Genomic DNA, 20,606 nt, shown 5'->3' with positions numbered 1-20,606 from the left:
TGAGAGAGGATGGGAGCGTGTCTGTGAGAGAGGATGGATGCGTGTGTGTGAGAGAGGATGGATGCGTGTGTGTGTGAGGATGGGTGCGTGTGTGTGTGAGTGAGGATGGGAGCGTGTGTGTGTGAGGATGGGTGCGTGTGTGTGAGAGAGGATGGATGCGTGTGTGTGAGAGAGGATGGATGCGTGTGTGTGTGAGGATGGGTGCGTGTGTGTGAGAGATGATTGATGCGTGCGTGTGTGAGAGAGGATGGGTGCGTGTGTGTGTGAGAGGATGGGAGCGTGTGTGTGTGGGAGAGGATTGGTGCGTGTGTGAGAGAGGATAGGTGCGTGTGTATGTGAGTGAGAATGGGAGCGTGTGTGTGTGAGAGGATGGGTGCATGTGAATGAGAGAGGATGGGAGCGTGTATATGTGAGAGGATGGGTGCGTGTGTGTGTGAGAGAGGATGGGAGCGTGTGTGTGTGAGAGGATGGACGCATGTGTGTGTGAGAGAGGATGGGTGCGTGTGTGTGTGAGAGGATGGGTGCGTGTGTGTGAGAGAGGATGGATGCGTGTGTGTGAGAGAGGATGGGAGCGTGTGTGTGTGAGAGGATGGATGCGTGTGTGTGAGAGAGGATGGGTGCGTGTGTGTGAGAGAGGATGGGTGCGTGTGTGTGAGAGAGGATGGGTGCGTGTGTGTGAGAGAGGATGGGTGCGTGTGTGAGAAAGAGGATGGGAGCGTGTGTGTGTGAGAGAGGATGGGTGTGTGTGTGTGAGAGAGGATGGGTGCGTGTGTGTGAGAGAGGATGGGAGCGTGTGTGTGTGAGAGGATGGGAGCGTGTGTGTGAGAGAGGATGGGAGCGTGTGTGCGTGAGAGGATGGGTGCGTGTGTGTGTGAGAGAGGATGGGAGCGTGTGTGTGTGAGAGGATGGATGCGTGTGTGTGAGAGAGGATGGGAGCGTGTGTGTGTGAGAGGATGGATGCGTGTGTGTGTGAGAGGATGGATGCGTGTGTGTGTGAGAGGATGGGTGCGTGTGTGTGTGAGAGAGGATGGGAGCGTGTGTGTGTGAGAGGATGGATGCGTGTGTGTGAGAGAGGATAAGTCCGTGTGGGTGTGAGAGAGGATGGCTGCGTGTGTGTGAGTGAGGATGGGTGCATGTGTGTGTGAGAGGATGGATGCGTGTGTGTGAGAGAGGATGAGTCCGTGTGGGTGTGAGAGAGGATGGGTGCGTGTGTGTGAGAGAGGATGAGTCCGTGTGGGTGTGAGTGAGGATGGGTGCATGTGTGTGTGAGAGGATGGATGCGTGTGTGTGAGAGAGGATGAGTCCGTGTGGGTGTGAGAGAGGATGGGAGCGTGTGTGTGTGAGGATGGGTGCATGTGTGTGAGAGATGATGTGTGCGTGTGTGTGAGAGAGGATGGGAGCGTGTGTGTGAGAGAGGATGGGTGCGTGTGTGTGAGAGAGGATGAGTCCGTGTGAGTGAGAGAGGATGGGTGCGTGGGTGTGAGAGAGGATGGATGCGTGTGTGTGAGAGAGGATGGATGCGTGTGTGTGAGAGAGGATGGATGCGTGTGTGTGAGAGAGGATGTGTGCGTGTGTGTGAGAGAGGATGGATGCGTGCGTGTGAGAGAGGATGGATGCGTGTGTGTGAGAGAGGATGTGTGCGTGTGTGTGAGAGAGGATGGGTGTGTGTGTGTGAGAGATGATGTGTGCGTGTGTGTGATAGAGGATGGGTGTGTGTGTGTGAGAGATGATGTGTGCGTGTGTGTGAGAGAGGATGGGTGCGTGTGTGTGAGAGAGGATGGGTGCGTGGGTGTGTGAGAGGATGGGTGCGTGTGTGTGAGAGAGGATGGGTGCGTGTGTGTGAGAGAGGATGGATGCGTGTGTGTGAGAGAGGATGGATGCGTGTGTGTGAGAGAGGATGTGTGCGTGTGTGTGAGAGAGGATGGATGCGTGTGTGTGAGAGAGGATGTGTGCGTGTGTGTGAGAGAGGATGGGAGCGTGTGTGTGAGAGAGGATGAGTCCGTGTGAGTGAGAGAGGATGGGTGCGTGTGTGTGAGAGAGGATGGATGCGTGTGTGTGAGAGAGGATGGATGCGTGTGTGTGTGAGGATGGGTGCATGTGTGTGTGAGAGGATGGGTGTGTGTGTGTGAGAGAGGATGGGTGCGTGTGTGTGAGAGAGGATGGGTGCGTGGGTGTGTGAGAGGATGGGTGCGTGTGTGTGAGAGGATGGGTGCATGTGTGTGTGAGAGGATGGGTGCGTGTGTGTGTGAGAGGATGGGTGTGTGTGTGTGAGAGAGGATGGGTGCGTGGGTGTGAGAGGATGGGTGTGTGTGTGTGAGAGAGGATGGGTGCGTGTGGGTGAGAGAGGATGGGTGCATGTGTGTGTGAGAGGATGGGTGTGTGTGTGTGAGAGAGGATGGGTGCGTGTGTGTGTGAGAGAGGATGGGTGCGTGTGTGTGTGAGAGGATGGGTGCGTGTGGGTGAGAGAGGATGGGTGCGTGGGTGTGTGAGAGGATGGGTGCGTGTGTGTGTGAGGATGGGTGCATGTGTGTGTGAGAGGATGGGTGTGTGTGTGTGAGAGAGGATGGGTGCGTGTGTGTGTGAGGATGGGTGCATGTGTGTGTGAGAGGATGGGTGTGTGTGTGTGAGAGAGGATGGGTGCGTGTGTGTGTCAGGATGGGTGCATGTGTGTGTGAGAGGATGGGTGCGTGTGTGTGAGAGAGGATGGGAGCGTGTGTGTGTGAGGATGGGTGCGTGTGTGTGTGAGGATGGGTGCGTGTGTGTGAGAGAGGATGTGTGCGTGGGTGTGTGAGAGAGGATGGATGCGTGTGTGTGTGAGGATGGGTGCGTGTGTGTGAGAGATGATGGATGCGTGTGTCTGAGAGGGGATGGATGCGTGTGTGTGTGAGGATGGGTGCGTGTGTGTGAGAGAGGATTGATGCGTGCGTGTGTGAGAGAGGATGGGTGCGTGTGTGTGTGAGAGGATGGGAGCGTGTGTGTGTGGGAGAGGATTGGTGCGTGTGTGAGAGAGGATAGGTGCGTGTGTATGTGAGTGAGAATGGGAGCGTGTGTGTGTGAGAGGATGGGTGCATGTGAATGAGAGAGGATGGGTGCGTGTGTGTGAGAGAGGATGGGTGCGTGTGTGTGAGAGAGGATGGGTGCGTGTGTGTGGGAGAGAATGGGTGCGTGTGTGTGTGAGAGGATGGGTGCGTGTGTGTGGGAGAGGATGGGTGCGTGTGTGTGGGAGAGGATGGGTGCGTGTGTGTGAGAGAGGATGGGTGCGTGTGTGTGAGAGAGGATGGGTGCGTGTGTGTGGGAGAGGATGGGTGCGTGTGTGTGAGAGAGGATGGGTGCGTGTGTGTGGGAGAGGATGGGTGCGTGTGTGTGAGAGAGGATGGGTGCGTGTGTGTGTGAGAGGATGGGTGCGTGTGTGTGAGAGAGGATGGGAGCGTGTGTGTGAGAGAGGATGGGTGCGTGTGTGAGAGAGAGAATGGGAGCGTGTGTGTGAGTGAGGATGGGTGCGTGTGTGTGAGAGAGAATGGGAGCGTGTGTGTGAGTGAGGATGGGTGCGTGTGTGAGAGAGAGAATGGGAGCGTGTGTGTGAGTGAGGATGGGTGCGTGTGTGTGGGAGAGGATGGGTGCGTGTGTGTGAGAGAGGATGGGTGCGTGTGTGTGGGAGAGGATGGGTGCGTGTGTGTGAGAGAGGATGGGTGCGTGTGTGTGAGAGAGGATGGGAGCGTGTGTGTGAGAGAGGATGGGTGCGTGTGTGAGAGAGAGAATGGGAGCGTGTGTGTGAGTGAGGATGGGTGCGTGTGTGTGAGAGAGGATGGGTGCGTGTGTGTGAGAGAGGATGGGAGCGTGTGTGTGAGAGAGGATGGGTGCGTGGGTGTGTGGGAGAGGATGGGTGCGTGTGTGAGAGAGGATGGATGCGTGTGTGTGTGAGTGAGGATGGGAGCGTGTGTGTGTGAGAGGATGGGAGCGTGTGTGTGAGAGAGGATGGGTGCGTGTGATATGAGAGAGGATGGGAGCGTGGGTGTGAGAGAGAATGGGTGCGTGTGTGTGAGAGAGGATGGGAGCGTGTGTGTGTGATAGAGGATGGGTGCGTGTGTGTGTGAGAGAGGATGGGTGTGTGTGTGTGTGTGAGAGGATGGGTGCGTGTGTGTGAGAGAGGATGGGAGCGTGTGTGTGTGAGAGAGGATGCGTGTGTGTGTGTGAGAGAGGATGGGAGCGTGTGCGTGTGAGAGAGGATGGGAGCGTGTGTGTGTGTGAGAGGATGGGTGCGTGTGTGTGAGAGAGGATGGGAGCGTGTGTGTGTGAGAGAGGATGCGTGTGTGTGTGTGAGAGAGGATGGGAGCGTGTGTGTGTGAGAGAGGATGGATGCGTGTGAGGTGAGAGAGGATGGGAGCGTGGGTGTGAGTGAGAATGGATGCGTGTGTGTGTGAGCGAGGATGTGTGCGTGGGTGTGAGTGAGAATGGATGCGTGTGTGTGTGAGAGGATGGGTGCGTGTGTGTGAGAGAGGATGGGAGTGTGTGTGTGAGAGGATGGGAGTGTGTGTGTGTGAGAGGATGGGAGTGTGTGTGTGTGAGAGAGGATGGGAGCGTGTGTGTGAGTGAGAATGGATGCGTGTGTGTGTGAGCGAGGATGTGTGCGTGGGTGTGAGTGAGAATGGATGCGTGTGTGTGTGAGCGAGGATGTGTGCGTGGGTGTGAGAGAGGATGGGAGCGTGTCTGTGAGAGAGGATGGATGCGTGTGTGTGAGAGAGGATGGATGCGTGTGTCTGAGAGGGGATGGATGCGTGTGTGTGTGAGGATGGGTGCGTGTGTGTGTGAGGATGGGTGCGTGTGTGTGTGAGTGAGGATGGGAGCGTGTGTGTGTGAGGATGGGTGCGTGTGTGTGAGAGAGGATGGATGCGTGTGTGTGAGAGAGGATGGATGCGTGTGTCTGAGAGGGGATGGATGCGCGTGTGTGTGAGGATGGGTGCGTGTGTGTGTGAGGATGGGTGCGTGTGTGTGAGAGAGGATGTGTGCGTGGGTGTGTGAGAGAGGATGGATGCGTGTGTGTGTGAGGATGGGTGCGTGTGTGTGAGAGATGATGGATGCGTGTGTCTGAGAGGGGATGGATGCGTGTGTGTGTGAGGATGGGTGCGTGTGTGTGAGAGAGGATTGATGCGTGCGTGTGTGAGAGAGGATGGGTGCGTGTGTGTGTGAGAGGATGGGAGCGTGTGTGTGTGGGAGAGGATTGGTGCGTGTGTGAGAGAGGATAGGTGCGTGTGTATGTGAGTGAGAATGGGAGCGTGTGTGTGTGAGAGGATGGGTGCATGTGAATGAGAGAGGATGGGTGCGTGTGTGTGAGAGAGGATGGGTGTGTGTGTGTGAGAGAGGATGGGTGCGTGTGTGTGAGAGAGGATGGGTGCGTGTGTGTGGGAGAGGATGGGTGCGTGTGTGTGGGAGAGGATGGGTGCGTGTGTGTGGGAGAGGATGGGTGCGTGTGTGTGGGAGAGGATGGGTGCGTGTGTGTGAGAGAGGATGGGTGCGTGTGTGTGTGGGAGAGGATGTGTGCGTGGGTGTGTGGGAGAGGATGGGAGCGTGTGTGAGAGTGAGGATGGGTGCGTGTGTGTGGGAGAGGATGGGTGCGTGTGTGTGAGAGAGGATGGGTGCGTGTGTGTGTGGGAGAGGATGTGTGCGTGGGTGTGTGGGAGAGGATGGGAGCGTGTGTGTGAGAGAGGATGGGAGCGTGTGTGTGTGAGAGAGGATGGGAGCGTGTGTGAGAGAGGATGGGAGCGTGTGTGTGAGAGAGGATGGGAGCGTGTGTGTGTGGGAGAGGATGGGTGCGTGTGTGAGAGAGGATGGGAGCGTGTGTGTGAGAGAGGATGGGTGCGTGTGTGAGAGAGGATGGGTGCGTGTGTGTGAGAGAGGATGGGTGTGTGTGTGAGAGAGGATGGGAGCGTGTGTGTGAGAGTGAGGATGGGTGCGTGTGTGTGAGAGAGGATGGGTGCGTGTGTGTGAGAGAGGATGGGTGCGTGTGTGTGGGAGAGGATGGGAGCGTGTGTGTGTGAGAGAGGATGGGAGCGTGTGTGTGTGAGAGAGGATGGGAGCGTGTGTGAGAGTGAGGATGGGTGCGTGTGTGTGAGAGAGGATGGGTGCGTGTGTGTGAGAGAGGATGGGTGCGTGTGTGTGAGAGGATGGGTGTGTGTGTGAGAGAGGATGAGTGTGTGAGAGAGGATGGGAGCGTGTGTGTGTGAGAGGATGGGTGCGTGTGTGTGAGAGAGGATGGGTGCGTGTGTGTGAGAGAGGATGGGAGCGTGTGTGTGAGAGAGGATGGGTGCGTGTGTGTGAGAGAGGATGGGAGCGTGTGTGTGTGAGAGGATGGGTGCGTGTGTGTGAGAGAGGATGGGAGCGTGTGTGTGAGAGAGGATGGGTGCGTGTGTGTGAGAGAGGATGGGAGCGTGTGTGTGTGAGAGGATGGGTGCGTGTGTGTGAGAGAGGATGGGAGCGTGTGTGTGAGAGGATGGGTGCATGTGTGTGTGGGAGAGGATGGGAGCGTGTGTGAGAGAGAGGATGGGTGCGTGTGTGAGAGTGAGGATGGGTGCGTGTGTGTGTGAGAGAGGATGGGTGCGTGTGTGTGAGAGAGGATGGGTGCGTGTGTGAGAGAGGATGGGAGCGTGTGTGAGAGAGGATGGGTGCGTGGGTGTGTGGGAGAGGATGGGTGCGTGTGTGTGAGAGAGGATGGGTGCGTGGGTGTGTGGGAGAGGATGGGTGCGTGTGTGTGAGAGAGGATGGGTGCGTGTGTGTGAGAGAGGATGGGTGCGTGTGTGTGGGAGAGGATGGGAGCGTGTGTGTGAGAGAGGATGGGAGCGTGTGTGTGTGAGAGAGGATGGGAGCGTGTGTGTGAGAGAGGATGGGTGCGTGTGTGAGAGAGGATGGGTGCGTGTGTGTGAGAGAGGATGGGTGCGTGTGTGTGAGAGAGGATGGGTGCGTGTGTGTGGGAGAGGATGGGAGCGTGTGTGTGAGAGAGGATGGATGCGTGTGTGTGAGAGAGGATGGGTGCGTGTGTGTGAGAGAGGATGGGAGCGTGTGTGTGAGAGAGGATGGGTGCGTGTGTGAGCGAGGATGGGAGCGTGTGTGAGAGGATGGGTGCGTGTGTATGAGAGAGGATGTGTGCGTGTGTGTGAGAGAGGATGAGTCTGTGTGTGTGTGAGAGGATGGGTGCGTGTGTGTGAGAGGATGGGTGCGTGTGTGTGAGAGGATGGGAGCGTGTGTGAGAGGATGGGTGTGTGTGTGTGAGAGAGGATGGGTGCGTGTGTGTGTGAGAGGATGGGTGCGTGTGTGTGAGAGAGGATGAGTCTGTGTGTGTGAGAGAGGATGGGTGCGTGTGTGTGTGAGAGAGGATGGGTGCGTGTGTGTGAGAGAGGATGAGTCTGTGTGTGTGTGAGAGGATGGGTGCGTGTGTGTGTGAGAGGATGGGTGCGTGTGTGTGAGAGTCTGTGTGTGTGTGAGAGGATGGGTGCGTGTGTGTGAGAGAGGATGGGTGCGTGTGTGTGAGAGAGGATGGGAGCGTGTGTGTGAGAGAGGATGGGTGCGTGTGTGTGAGAGAGGATGGGAGCGTGTGTGTGAGAGAGGATGGGTGCGTGTGTGTGTGAGAGAGGATGGGTGCATGTGAATGAGAGAGGATGAGTCCATGTGGGTGTGATAGAGGATGGGTGCGTGTGTGTGAGAGAGGATGAGTGAGTGCGTGTGTGCGTGTGTGAGAGAATGAGTGCGTGTGTGTGTGAGTGAGGATGGGTGCGTGTGTGTGTGACAATGGGTGCGTGTGTGTGAGAGAGGATGGGTGCGTGTGTATGAGAGAGGATGGGTGCGTGTGTGTGAGAGAGGATGGGTGCGTGTGTGTGAGAGAGGATGGGTGCGTGTGTGTGAGAGAGGATGGGTGTGTGTGTGTGTGAGAGAGGATGGGACCGTGTGTGTGAGAGAGGATGGGCGTGTGTGTGAGAGAGGATGGATGCGTGTGTGTGAGAGAGGATGGGTGCGTGTGTGTGAGAGAGGATGGGTGCGTGTGTGTGTGAGAGGATGGGTGCGTGTGTATGAGAGAGGATGGGTGCGTGTGTGTGTGAGAGGATGGGTGCGTGTGTGTGAGAGAGGATGGGTGCGTGTGTATGAGAGAGGATGGGTGCGTGTGTGTGAGAGAGGATGGGTGTGTGTGTGTGACAAGACGGGTGCGGGTGTGTGTGACAGGACGGGAGCGTGTGTGTGAGAGAGGATGGGTGTGTGTGTGTGACAGAGGATGGGTGTGTGTGTGAGAGAGGATGGGTGTGTGTGTGTGACAAGACGGGTGCGGGTGTGTGTGACAGGACGGGAGCGTGTGTGTGTGAGGATGAGTGGATGTGTGTGAGAGGATGAGTGTGTATGCATGAAGGAGAATGGGTGTGTGTCTGAGAGGATGAGTGTGTGTGTGTGTTGTCATGTGACAGTCCCTTTAAGAAAAGTGTGTTTTATAATGGCAATGATGTCATTGTGTGGGTGGAGCTGGAATGTGATTCTGCTTTTAATTTTTGTTTGGAGCAGGAAGCTCTTTTTGGCTGTGTTTTAGTTTCGCTTTCAGTTGGAGAGCTGCATTCAAACCAATCAGATGTATATTGGTCTCTCTCTGTATGTTAAACAAGGTGTTTAGATCACTTGATAATTTTAAAGTGATAACTGTACTCTGTAGAGAATTGAAACCTACTGTCTTTGTTAAAAAGTGTTTTGGCTTATGGATGTTGTTCGGAAAGCTACTCAGAGTTACTTAAAGAGTACTGTATCTTTTTGGGGGGTTAACAGTGTTGGTAGTTGGTAAGATGTTTACTGTGGGTTTATAAAATGTTATCTGGATTCATAGAATAAACATTGTTTTTGTTTAAACATACTTTAATCTCTGTTGCATCACACTTGTAAAGTGGGCCCTTGTGCTCCCCATAACCAAAATCTATGAAAAGTTGTGGGTCAGGTGAACTCCTTGATATACTTTGGTGTTCTCTAAACCCTGGCCCATAACAGTATGAGAGGATGAGTGTATATGAGTGAGGGAGAATGGGTGTGTGTGTGAGACGATGAGTGTGTGTGTGAGAGGATGAGTGCGTCTGAGAGAGAAGGGGTGTGGTGAGCATGTGGGAGGATGAGTGAGCATGTGTGTGTGTGAGAGGATGAGAGGGTGAGTGTGAGTTTGAGAGTCCGGCAATCCAATAGCACTCTGCCGATTAGAACCAAAGGGGCAGTAACACACCTCCCATTAAAAATGATTTAAAAAACCATGGAGCAGATGGGGGGGTGGATCCATGGAGATTTAGGCAGCCGAGGGTGAAGGAGTTCTCCTTCTACTCCCACGTGCATAAGGTGCACTGTCGGATCGATTTCTTTGTCTTGGGTAGGGCCTTGCTGGTGTGGGTGATGGACGCGGGGTACTTGGCGATTACGATCTCGGACCATGCTCCGCACTGGGTGGACCTGCAGGTTAGTATGGCTAGCAAGCAGTGCCCGCCCCGCAATGGAGGTTAGATGTAGGGCTATTGGCGGACGAAGCGGTGTGTGAGAGGCTGAGGAAATGCATTCAAAATTACCTGCAGGTAAATGATACGGGGGATGTCTCAGCAGCGGTGGTCTGGGAAGCGCTGGTGAGATGAGAGCTTATCTCGATCCGGGCTCACAGGGACAGGACGGACAGGGCAGAGACGGACCGACTAGTGAAAGAGATTTTACAAGTTGACAGGAGGCACGCGGAGACTCCAGAGATAGGGCTTTTAAGGGAATGGCAGAGGCTACAGGCGGAGGCTACAGGCAGAGTTCGGCTTGTTAACCACAGGGAGAGCAGTGGAACAGCTCAGAAAGGCGAGGCGGGCGATCTACGAGCATGGTGAGAAGGCCAGCAGGATGCTTGCACAGCAGCTCAGAAAGAGGGAGGCAGCTAGAGAAATAGGGAAAGTTATTGACGGGGATTGGAACTTAGTTGGGGACTCAGCAGGGGTGAGTAAGGCGTTTCGGAATTTTTACAGCAGGTTGTACAGGTCGGAACCCACTGCGGGGCAGGAGGGGATGAGGCACTTCCTGGAGGGGCTGACCTTCCCGAAGGTGGACGGGGAGCTGGTCGAAGGGCTGGGGGCCCCGATCGGATTGGAAGAGATAGTGGAGGACTTGAAGGCCATGCAGTCGGGTAATGCCCCGGGACCGGACGGGTACCCAGCGGAGTTCGATAAAAAGTTCTCCGGGATATTGGGACCGGTGCTGATGAAGGTGTTTAATGAGGCAAGGAAAGGGGGGTTCTGCCCCAGACGATGTCACAGGTCACGATTTTATCCTGAAACGGGACAAGAACCCGGAGCTGTGTGGGTCTTACAGGCCGATTTTCCTGTTGAACGTAGACGCCAAATTGCTGGCCAAAGTTTTGTCCTTCAGGATTGAGGATTGTGTATCGAACATCATTGTGGAGGATCAGACGGGGTTTGTTAAGGGCAGGCAGCTGGTGGCCAATGTAAGAAGGCTGTTAAACATGATGCCCCCGGAAAGTAGGGAGGTGGAGGTAGTGGTTGCGATGGATGCGGAAAAAGCTTTTGACCGGGTTGAGTGGGATTATTTATGGGAGATTCTGGGGCAGTTCGGATTTGGGAGGGGCTTTATTGACTGGGTCATGTCATGATATTAAAACACACACATCATGATAGACACACCAACAGACAAATCAGAACACACAACACCTCAACCAATGACAGAAAGATATAAAAGCACAGACACGACCCCCGGTGGTCAGTATTAGCTGCAGAGGAGGACCAGGACAGATCTGTTACCAAACACACTCAGGGAGACAGCACGTGCAGAGTATCCAGAACGAACTGTATTATAAGAGTTAAAATAAAATAGAGTTGTACCACATACAACTGTGTTGGCTCATCTGTGCACCAGAGCACCCAACACCACATGGTACAGGAGTGGATCGATACCTGCCGGCATACCTCAGTGTACACAGACAACCAGCAGTGCCCAGGCAAAATGATAGAGCTCCCGGTTCCGCAGCCGCTCCAGTGCTACGGCGATCTCCGCGAAAACTGGCGGCGATTCCGGCAATGGTTCGAATTGTTCCTGGTGGCAGCTGAACTCCAAGACCTGGATGATAGCGAAAAAATTGAATTTCTCCTCACCATCGCCGGTGCAAGGGCAAGAGAAATATTCACAAGGTTCAGGTTCTTCAGGAGGCAGCAAAGGTACGATTACCAGGCAGTCCTGGACAAATTCTCCAAGTACTGTGAAGAAAACGCAATCCAATCGGCAAGTAAAGGTAAGAAAAGCTGCAGTACTCACCTCGTGGCTGGGATCCCGGAGCCCGAATTCCCAGAGGCCGAAATCCCGGGCCTGAGAGAGGGCTGGGTCGAGGTCGGCGGCCATCTTGCTAAAGGTATCACGCTAGCACAGTTGCGCGAGCAGTGCGCAGAACCGGAAGTTTCGTTTGCGCATGCGCGAGATGCTGCGCATGCGCAGTCCAGAAAACGGCCATCGGTAAAGGAACAGCGATCTGAGCATGCGCAGTCGCTTCCTACGTGCTACATACCGAGCGTCAGGATGTCAGAGGCCCCAGACTGCACCAATTTAAAGGGGAAATGTCCCAAATCCAATTTAAAAGGGAAACGTCCCAAATCAAAAAAAAAAAAATCTGTTAAAGCTGTAAAACAACCTTCCCTCACCTGGAATGACAGCACATTGCCGCAAATTGACCCAGGAGATGAATTTGACCTCCGAAGAACCCTCCGACAAGCAGTTACCTACGCACAAGCCGATGATTCCGACCTCGAATACTTCGATGACGATCTTTACAGTGTTTCCGGACCTCGCGAGCCCAATGATAGCTCCGTGGTCCTATACGACTATGACTCGGACGAACCTTTCGTGTTGCACATTGGCGGCCCCCACATTGAATCCGACGCAGATGCGGATTCAGTTTTCGGATTTGAGGATCTTCAATCCAGCAGATATGACGTTCCAACTTATCAGTACCAGATGATGCTGCAGCCTGACATTAACAGACAGGGAGCGGTGCAAGCACACGGAGAGCGCCCTACTGCCACACAGAGCGTGGTCCACGTCCCGCTCAACGTTCCCGACTCTATGAAAGAAGACATGCAAGACTCCAGAGCGCAGTCTTCGCATGAACCAGAAGTGACTCCAGTGTCACAAGCTTCCACAGCAAGCTCGTGGACAGACTCCACAATTGCAGAAATGCAAGACTCCAGAGCGCAGTCCTTGCACGGACAAGAAGTGACTCCAGTGTCACAAGCCTCCACAGAGAGCTCGTGGACAGCCTCCATGATAGAAGCAACGCAAGACTCCAGAGCGCAGTCCTTGCACGAACAAGAAGTGACTCCAGTGTCACAAGCCTCCACAGAGAGCTCGTGGACAGCCTCCACGATAGAAGCAACGCAAGACTCCAGAGCGCAGTCCTTGCACGAACAAGAAGTGACTCCAGTGTCACAAGCCTCCACAGAGAGCTCGTGGACAGCCTCCACGATAGAAGCAACGCAAGACTCCAATGTGCAGTCCTTGCAGGAACAAGACCATGAGGGTCTAGCAACCTCTCCTGACCAACCAGCGGCAGACGATGCAAGTCTACCATGCTCCACTACACAGCAGCATGACCATGACGGTCTCTCATGCTACAATGAAGGGCACAGCGCTGAAGACTGTTCAAGCCCAACTGAAGACAAGCCAAAGGAATCGCCTCGTCCAAGCCCGAAGAAAAAAGGTTTATGCGCTGACCTTCAGGATCATTAAAGCCGAACAGAGATTAATAATGCTGCACGGCCACAGAAGGATGCTGAGGATTTACTAACGAAATTAATTGAATGTTTAACTTGCAAGGAGCAGACTGAGAATTGCCAGTGTTTTAGTACGGATCGAAAAAATGGACAAGACATTGATCCTCAGGTAATGGAAATAACACAACCCGGATCATATCTACAGCAGGGACAAATGTCTCCCTTCAACACAACGCCGCAAAATCCCACCTTCGGAGACCAGCAGTTAGTCAGTAATGACTCTTCAAACCTTGAGGGGAACATTAATTGCATTGAACCTATACACACTCCACTGATAAATGAGCAGAACATTGGAGCAAGAATCCTGAGGACACCGACATCGAGTAGCCAGATAACGAATTTAAAACCCACAGCAGTTTCAAGTGAACCAAGTGTGCTTTCCACTAATGGTGAAGATGCAGATAAGGTCGACCCGATTATCCATTGTACCACACTAACCCCAGTGATTAAGCAGTTATGTATGGGGAGTATAATGTGGGCAATTGAGAACAGTAAAAGAGAGACTGTGACCATGCCAGTCCCAGCAAAATCAGACCCAGAGACCATGAAGGCATGTACATTAGACAAAGGTACATATGAGGTACCTGAGAAGAAAAGTGAAACGGAATGTTCTTTGGAAAATAGTACAATGTCGATAGAAACATTGGATCCTATATTCGAGACCATACATATGGGAGAATTTGGGGGTAATGAACAAGGTTCTGCAATGTCTGTGGGAAGATTTAAAATTCCAAAGAAGAAAAGCCCAAATGAAGGACAACGGCAAGACAATGACAGTCCACCGACATGGTGTGCACCACCAGATGAAAACTCTGACAATTTACCCAACCCTAGTGAACAGCAAGCTGCTAATGAGGATCTATCCACGGGATGTGAGACGAGTGACGACAGCATCCCACTTCCCATGCAAAAGGTGCAAGGTGACAGACCTCGCCTAGTGCGTACCGAGGCACTCGACGATCACGGTGGGACCACTGACGACTGCGGTGGCGGCGCACCGCTTCCACCCTCGATGGCTCGACCCTCTCCACTGGTTGGTGCATTCCTGCATGTTCCGACTCCAGAAGTGCAGCTTCAGGGAATCTCGGCTGCCTCCAGTGAACCTGTTGGGACTCCGGACAGGGGGCATCGACGGAAGGCAGACCGGACTCCAGATGGGGAGCAGCCAAGCGCCGACTCTGATTTGCGCACGCCAGACCTTGCTCCGGACGGGCGGTGTCGCGGCCTCGGTGATGGCACGCTCAGGGTGACGGCGGATGCCACGGCGACAGGGAATGGATCGCGTGGCAGTCCCACTGGGTCGGCAGTGGCAACCAGCACCGGCGGTCCAAGATGGACACACCAATTCGCGCCATCGCCAGACGTTGATGCGAGCAACAATTCTCTCTCCAAGGCGACATGCTTCGACGTTTCTCTGCGGAGTCGCCCTTCCGGCACAGCAGGTGGCCGGAACCAGCGTGCACGGTCTCGGCCAACTTCCACATCTGGCACAGTCATCGCCTTGCATGATATTAGTGATGGTGCTACTTCGATGGCAACGACCCATCGGCTACAAGATGCCGTCCACCACAAACATAAAAAGAAAAAAGACTCCACCTTGTTCCTGGCATGCAGGGCGGGTGGATTGGTGCGTAGGCGCAATCAGCGAGCTTTGCGCCGCCTTCCACGCTCGCAACCGAACCGTACGCACACGCCGGATCCTCCAGTGGTTCCCAAGGATGACTTCGTGGAGATGCCACGGATCATGCCCCTTCCATCGCCACCAGAACCAAACCACAGCCAAGGCACCACTAACAAAGATGTTGAATGTTATATTTGCACGAATGAAAAAACCAAGCACTGCACGAAGTACAACAAATGGTAAAGTAGAGACTTCGGCAACAGCATCACCTCCAACAGTCCAAGGTGAACCAGTGTGACCTCAAATCTCCACAGCTGAACCGGCTTGAGGACCAGCCCATTCTTGAGGCGGTCACCCATTCGACTGGACTTATAACGCTGTTCATACGTTCAAAAAGTCAAACACTTCTGTATTATAACCTGTTGTTGTTTATTGTTCCAGATATCGTCTGACCGGACCAATGTTCAAGTTTTTTTTCTCTCGCATCCAAGTTTTGTTAGTGTGACGCACCCGACATCGCCCCATGTAAATAGTTACGTCATAAACACACGCTGTACACAACACACACACACACTCTTAGATGCACTCACGACACAATTATATTTATAACCACGTAGGCACATATCTTTGTAAAAAGGGGGGATGTCATGATATTCAAACACACACATCATGATAGACACACCAACAGACAAATCAGAACACACAACACCACAACCAATGACAGAAAGATATAAAAGCACAGACATGACCCCCGGTGGTCAGTATTAGCTGCAGAGGAGGACCAGGACAGATCTGTTACCAAACACACTCAGGGAGACAGCACGTGCAGAGTATCCAGAACGAACTGTATTATAAGAGTTAAAATAAAATAGAGTTGTACCACATACAACTGTGTTGGCTCATCTGTGCACCAGAGCACCCAACACCACAGGTCAGGTTGCTGTACCAGGCTCCTGTGGTAAGTGTACGGATGAACAGGATGACTTTGGGCTATTTTAGACTGCACCGGGGGATGACACACGGATGTCCCCTTTCCCCACTGCTGTTTGCGCTGGCTATAGAGCCGCTGGCAATTACTCTGAGGGTCTCAAGGGGCTGGTCCGGGTGGGGGTTTGGAGCACAGAGTCTCGCTGTATGTGGACGACCTGCATCTGTATGTTTCAAATCCAATTGAGGGGATTGAAGCAATCATGGGAATTTTAGGGGAATTCGGCCGGTTTTCGGCGTACAAGCTTAATATGGGGAGGAGCGAGATGTTTGTAGTCCAGGCGGGGGGTCAGGAGAGGCGACTGGGGGAACTGCCGTTTAGAGTGGTAGGGGACAGTTTCAGGTACCTAGGTATCCAAGTAGCGCGGGATTGGGACCGGCTACATAAATTGAACTTGGCCCGGTTGATGGATCAGATGAAAGATGATTTCCGGAGATGGGATGCACTCCCGTTGTCTCTAGCTGGTAGAATCCAAACGGTGAAAATGACGGTCCTCCTGAGATTCTTGTTTGTATTTCAATGTCTCCCCATCTTCATTCCGCAGTCCTTTTTTAAGCAGGTCAATAAAGTAATAGCGGACTTCGTATGGGGGGTGGGGGGGGGGGGGCAAGTCCCCGCGAGTGAGGTGGGTAATGCTGGAGCGGGGTTGGGGAGAGGCAGGGCTGGCGCTGCCGAACTTTAGCAATTAATACTGGGCGGCTAACATAGCCATGATCAGGAAGTGGCTGGTGGGGGGGGGGGGTTCTGGCATGGGTGCGTATGGAGGCGGCCTCTTGCATGGGCACAAGTTTGGGGGCGCTGGTAACCGCGCCTCTGCCGTTCCCGCCAGCGTGGTACTCCACCAGCCCCGTGCTAGTTTATAGAGGGGAGCTTTCCGAGTATGAGGGCACTGGAGGAGAAGTTTGCATTGGCGGGGGAAAACAAATTTCGATATCTGCAGGTGCGGGACTTTCTGCGTAGACAGGGAGCAACCTTCCCACTCCTGCCGCTAAGGGGGATTCAGGACAGGGTAGTTTCCAGAGGATGGATAGGAGAGGGGAGCGTTTCTAACAATTATAAGGAGCTTATGGGATCAGAGGAGACGCAGACCAAGGAGCTGAAGTGAAAGTGGGAGGAGGAGCTGGGGGGAGAGATGGAGGAGGGCCTTTGGGCAGACACGTTGAGTAGAGCCAATGCGACCGCAACTTGTGCCAGACTCAGCCTGATTCAATTCAAGGTTGTTCACCGGGCTCACATGGCAGTGGCCCGGGTGAGCAGATTCTTTGGGGTGGAGGATAGGTGTGAAAAATGTGTGGAAGGACCAGCGAACCATGTCCACATGTTCTGGGCATGCCCAAAACTGAGGGGATTTTGTCAAGGGGTTTGCGGACGTCACGTCCAAGGTATTAAATACAAGGGTGGCCCCGAGTCCAGGAGTGGCGATTTTCGGAGCGTCGCAGGATCCGGGAATCCAGGAGGAGAAAGAGACAGATGTTCTGGCCTTTGCTTCCCTGGTAGCCCGGAGGTGGATATTACTGGCATGGAGGGACTCAAGGCCCCCGAAGTCGGAGACCTGGCTATTGGACATGGCTGGCTTTCTCTGCCTGGAGAAAATTAAGTTCACCTTGAGAGGTTCATTGCTAGGGTTCGCCCGGAGGTGGTAACCATTCATCGACTTCTTCGCAGAGAATTAATCGTCAGCAGAAGGGGGAGGTGGGGGGTTGGGGGGGGGGGGGGGTTAGGTTAGCGTAGATTAGGGGGTTAATTAATGGTGGGACCTGTGGGGGAGGGAGGTGGTATTTGCACTATGTTTATATTTTGATGTACATTGTTTATATTGCTGCTGTTACAATGCCAAAACAAATACCTCAATAAAATGTTTATTAAAAAAAATGATAAAAAGGTTAAGACCCAAATACCTTTTTGAATAAGATAATGTTTTAATTAGAGGAAACATGTCGATATAAGAAATAGAAAAGACTTTTATAAATTAGGTGTCATACGTTTGTTCCAATTGCGCAAAAACAATCTTTTTTGTTGTGGTTTGGCTCTTCAACAAAATAACTATGATTCTCAGGTGTTCCTTCAGTGCTCTTGGGGGGTCAAAAAGGTGACAGCTGGGAAATCCTGGTATGGCTGATTCACTAAATCATCTCTCACCCTTAGAAGTTGCTGGTTTTAAAGCTGCACATCAAAACAGTTTTATCTTCAATAAAATGTGATTGGCAAATAGGCTGTTAATCAGAGAGGATGTGTAACTGTTTGCCAGGTTTGTCCGATACCACACAACAGGGGCGAAATTCTCCCCCAACGGCGGGATGCCCGCCGACTGACGCCAAAGCCGGCGCCAATCAGACGGGCATCGCGCCGGCCCAAAGGTGCGGAAGGCTCCGCATCTTTGGCGGCCTAGCCCCAACATTGAGGGGCTAGGCCGACGCCGGAGGGATTTCCGCCCCGCCAGCTGGCGGAAATGGCGTTTGTTGCCCCGCCAGCTGGCGTGGAAATGCGGCGCATGCGCGGGAGCGTCAGCGGCCGCTGTCAGTTTCCCAGCGCATGCGCGGGAGCGTCAGCGGCCGCTGTCAGTTTCCCGCGCATGCGCAGTGGGGAGAGTCTCTTCCGCCTCCGCCATGGTGGAGGCCGTAGCGGAGGCGGAAGGGAAAGAGTGCCCCCACGGCACAGGCCCGCCCGCGGATCGGTGGGCCCCGATCGCGGGCCAGGCCACCGTGGGGGCACCCCCCGGGGTCAGATCGCCCCGCGACCCCCCCCAGGACCCCGGAGCCCGCCCACGCCGCCTGGTCCCGCCGGTAAATACCAGGTTTGATTTACGTCGGCGGGACAGGCAATTCCTGGGCGGGACTTCGGCCCATCCGGGCCGGAGAATCCAGCGGGGGGTCCCGCCAACCGGCGCGGCCGGATTCCCGCCCCCGCCCAATCTCCGGGAGTGGAGACTTCGGCGGGGGCGGGATTCACGGCGGCCAACGGCCATTCTCCAACCCGGCGGGGGGTCGGAGAATGACGCCCCAGAAGTGACACACATTGCAATAGAATCTACACCACTGAGCTGTTCGGGTACAAGATTTGCTGACCACTTTTCTACACTGTACGATGAATTCAAGGGTTAAATACCACTTGGAATTAAGAACACCTTTGGCACATCAAGAATTACAGGAACATTCTACTTTTAAATCATTGCTCAGACAGAATTACTGAATGGTTCAAAAGGCTGTTATGGAAAGGTTTCTCAACTAATTATATCTATTCAGTTTGTTGCTCGGGTGATACAAATGTTGTGTGAAAATTCTCAAGACGCAGTGGCAAAAATCTGAGCAATAAATCAAGTGCCACAACAAATCATTTGTCCTCATCAGAAAGGTTGAAAATACACTTCAATTATATCATGGAGAAAATAAATAAATCTTCTCAATAAATACCAGCAAATCTTATTTGGATCTGTCTGCATTCCAGTACAGTGGTATATTTACAAGCTGCATTCTGGTATTGTATTAAAATGTCCTGCGCTTGTAAACACTTCCTGTCACCTACTTCCTATGCTTTAATTTTGTCATGTCTGACGACAGTTAGTCACGTCTGAGTTATATCTGCAGTACTTGCTTTTAACACTAACGCCAAATAAAGTTACTTCAGTCCTTCAGCCACCATACCACGTGCAGCGCAGTGACGTGAACACTTGGGACAACTGACAATTTGTTAGTTGAGTATCTTTCAACAATCGTGGCCTGCTTCTTGTGGCATTATCATTAAAAATGAGCAGACAGCCAACCGCTATCTGCTTTCCTGACCAGCCTTGGGCGAGCCTCCACGTTCTGATCTCGCCCACACAGGCGCGTCCGCTGCCTAACAATTCACATTCCTCGCCTGCTCCTGTTCCTTCATCTTCAGCACAGGCCTCGGTGTTAACGCGACCCCCCCAATATGCCTGCGCTGACCGACATTGAAGGACAACTATCTGCCTCCCCCTCAATGTCCCATCCCAAACACAGATGCAGCCTGCATTCAGGTCCTGACGCATCATGGCTGAGTCAGTTGCATCTTTAAGGGAAAAGTGGATAAACATTTGAAACCCAGAAAGATGCAAGATAATCAGTTGAGAATTGGAGCACTTTTCAACCGTCACGTTAAGAGGTGGCACAGACAACAATGATACAAATAGCCTACTTCAATTGTCAGCCAGTATGGTTCTTAGTTAAATGAGAGTTCGGTACATCGAAGCATGGCAGTGCATCAGAGTGAATCGAACATTATATTTATTAAGTCAAAACTGCAGAGTGTATATGAGAAGAAGTTATGTTCAAACTCTCTGGTCAACCCATAACTCGGGCACACAGTCTGACACTAAACACACAACAAAACACTCAAGTCTTTAGAGCCAATTCAGAGAAAAATCCCGAGATTGATACTTATTCTCAGAGGATTCTGAGGTAAGACTGGGCTGATCATTGTCACATGCCGTCTGCTGGGGTTAAAAATAGAAATTTACATCTAGTGCTCCTTGCTCACATGTTGGACATTCAAGGGGGTCATTTTAAACCTCTTCCACCACCGGTGAAAGGTGTGAGAGGGCTGCAGTGAGTTTATACAAGATGGTAGGGTTTGAAAGGGTAAAGTATATGAAACCTCACCTCAATCCGCCATGAGTGGGTTTGGAGGATATCACACTAACCCACTCTGATTTTAGGAGTCATTTAAATTTAACAGCTAGGGCAGCATGTTGGTTCAGTGCTTAGCACGGTTGCCTCACGGTGCCGAGGACCCGAGTTCGATTCCAGCCTCGGATCACTGTCCATGTGGAGTTTGCACATTCTCCCCGTGTCTGCGTGGGTCTCACCCCCCACAACCCAAAGATCGGCACGGTACGTGAATTGGCCACACTAAAATTGCTCCTTAATTGGAAAAAAAGAAAAGAATTGGGTACTCTGAATTTTCAAAAAATAAATAAATTTAACAGCTGCAGGTGTGAACTTCCAGAGTTCTGAAACCCGTCAGCTAGATGGAGGGGGAAGCTGGCAGATAGATCCAGCAGGTATGCTTTCCTTGCGTACCTTGTGGGCCAGGAGGAGCATAAGTGCTTCTTTTTCTGGCATGCTCTTTCCTCTTTTGAAATGCTGACGTGGCTTTTCATAATTTTCTGTATTTTTTTATATCTCAAGCCTCATAACAGGCACAGGGCTAAATAGCTGGCTTTGAAAGC

General features: G+C 52.9%; 1 protein-coding gene across 4 annotated transcripts in view; it reads right to left on the bottom strand.

The window, feature by feature from the left end:
* Positions 1-20,606, bottom strand: part of LOC140388266 (metabotropic glutamate receptor 7-like) — a 1,207,316-nt gene that overhangs the window by 875,315 nt on the left and 311,395 nt on the right. The window lies entirely within an intron of this gene.

This window comes from Scyliorhinus torazame, chromosome 13 (genome assembly GCF_047496885.1).
Source record: "Scyliorhinus torazame isolate Kashiwa2021f chromosome 13, sScyTor2.1, whole genome shotgun sequence".
NCBI classification, from domain to species: domain Eukaryota; kingdom Metazoa; phylum Chordata; class Chondrichthyes; order Carcharhiniformes; family Scyliorhinidae; genus Scyliorhinus; species Scyliorhinus torazame.
The sequence above is the reverse complement of the archived record's forward strand: the minus strand, read 5'-3'. Positions and strand labels throughout refer to the sequence as shown.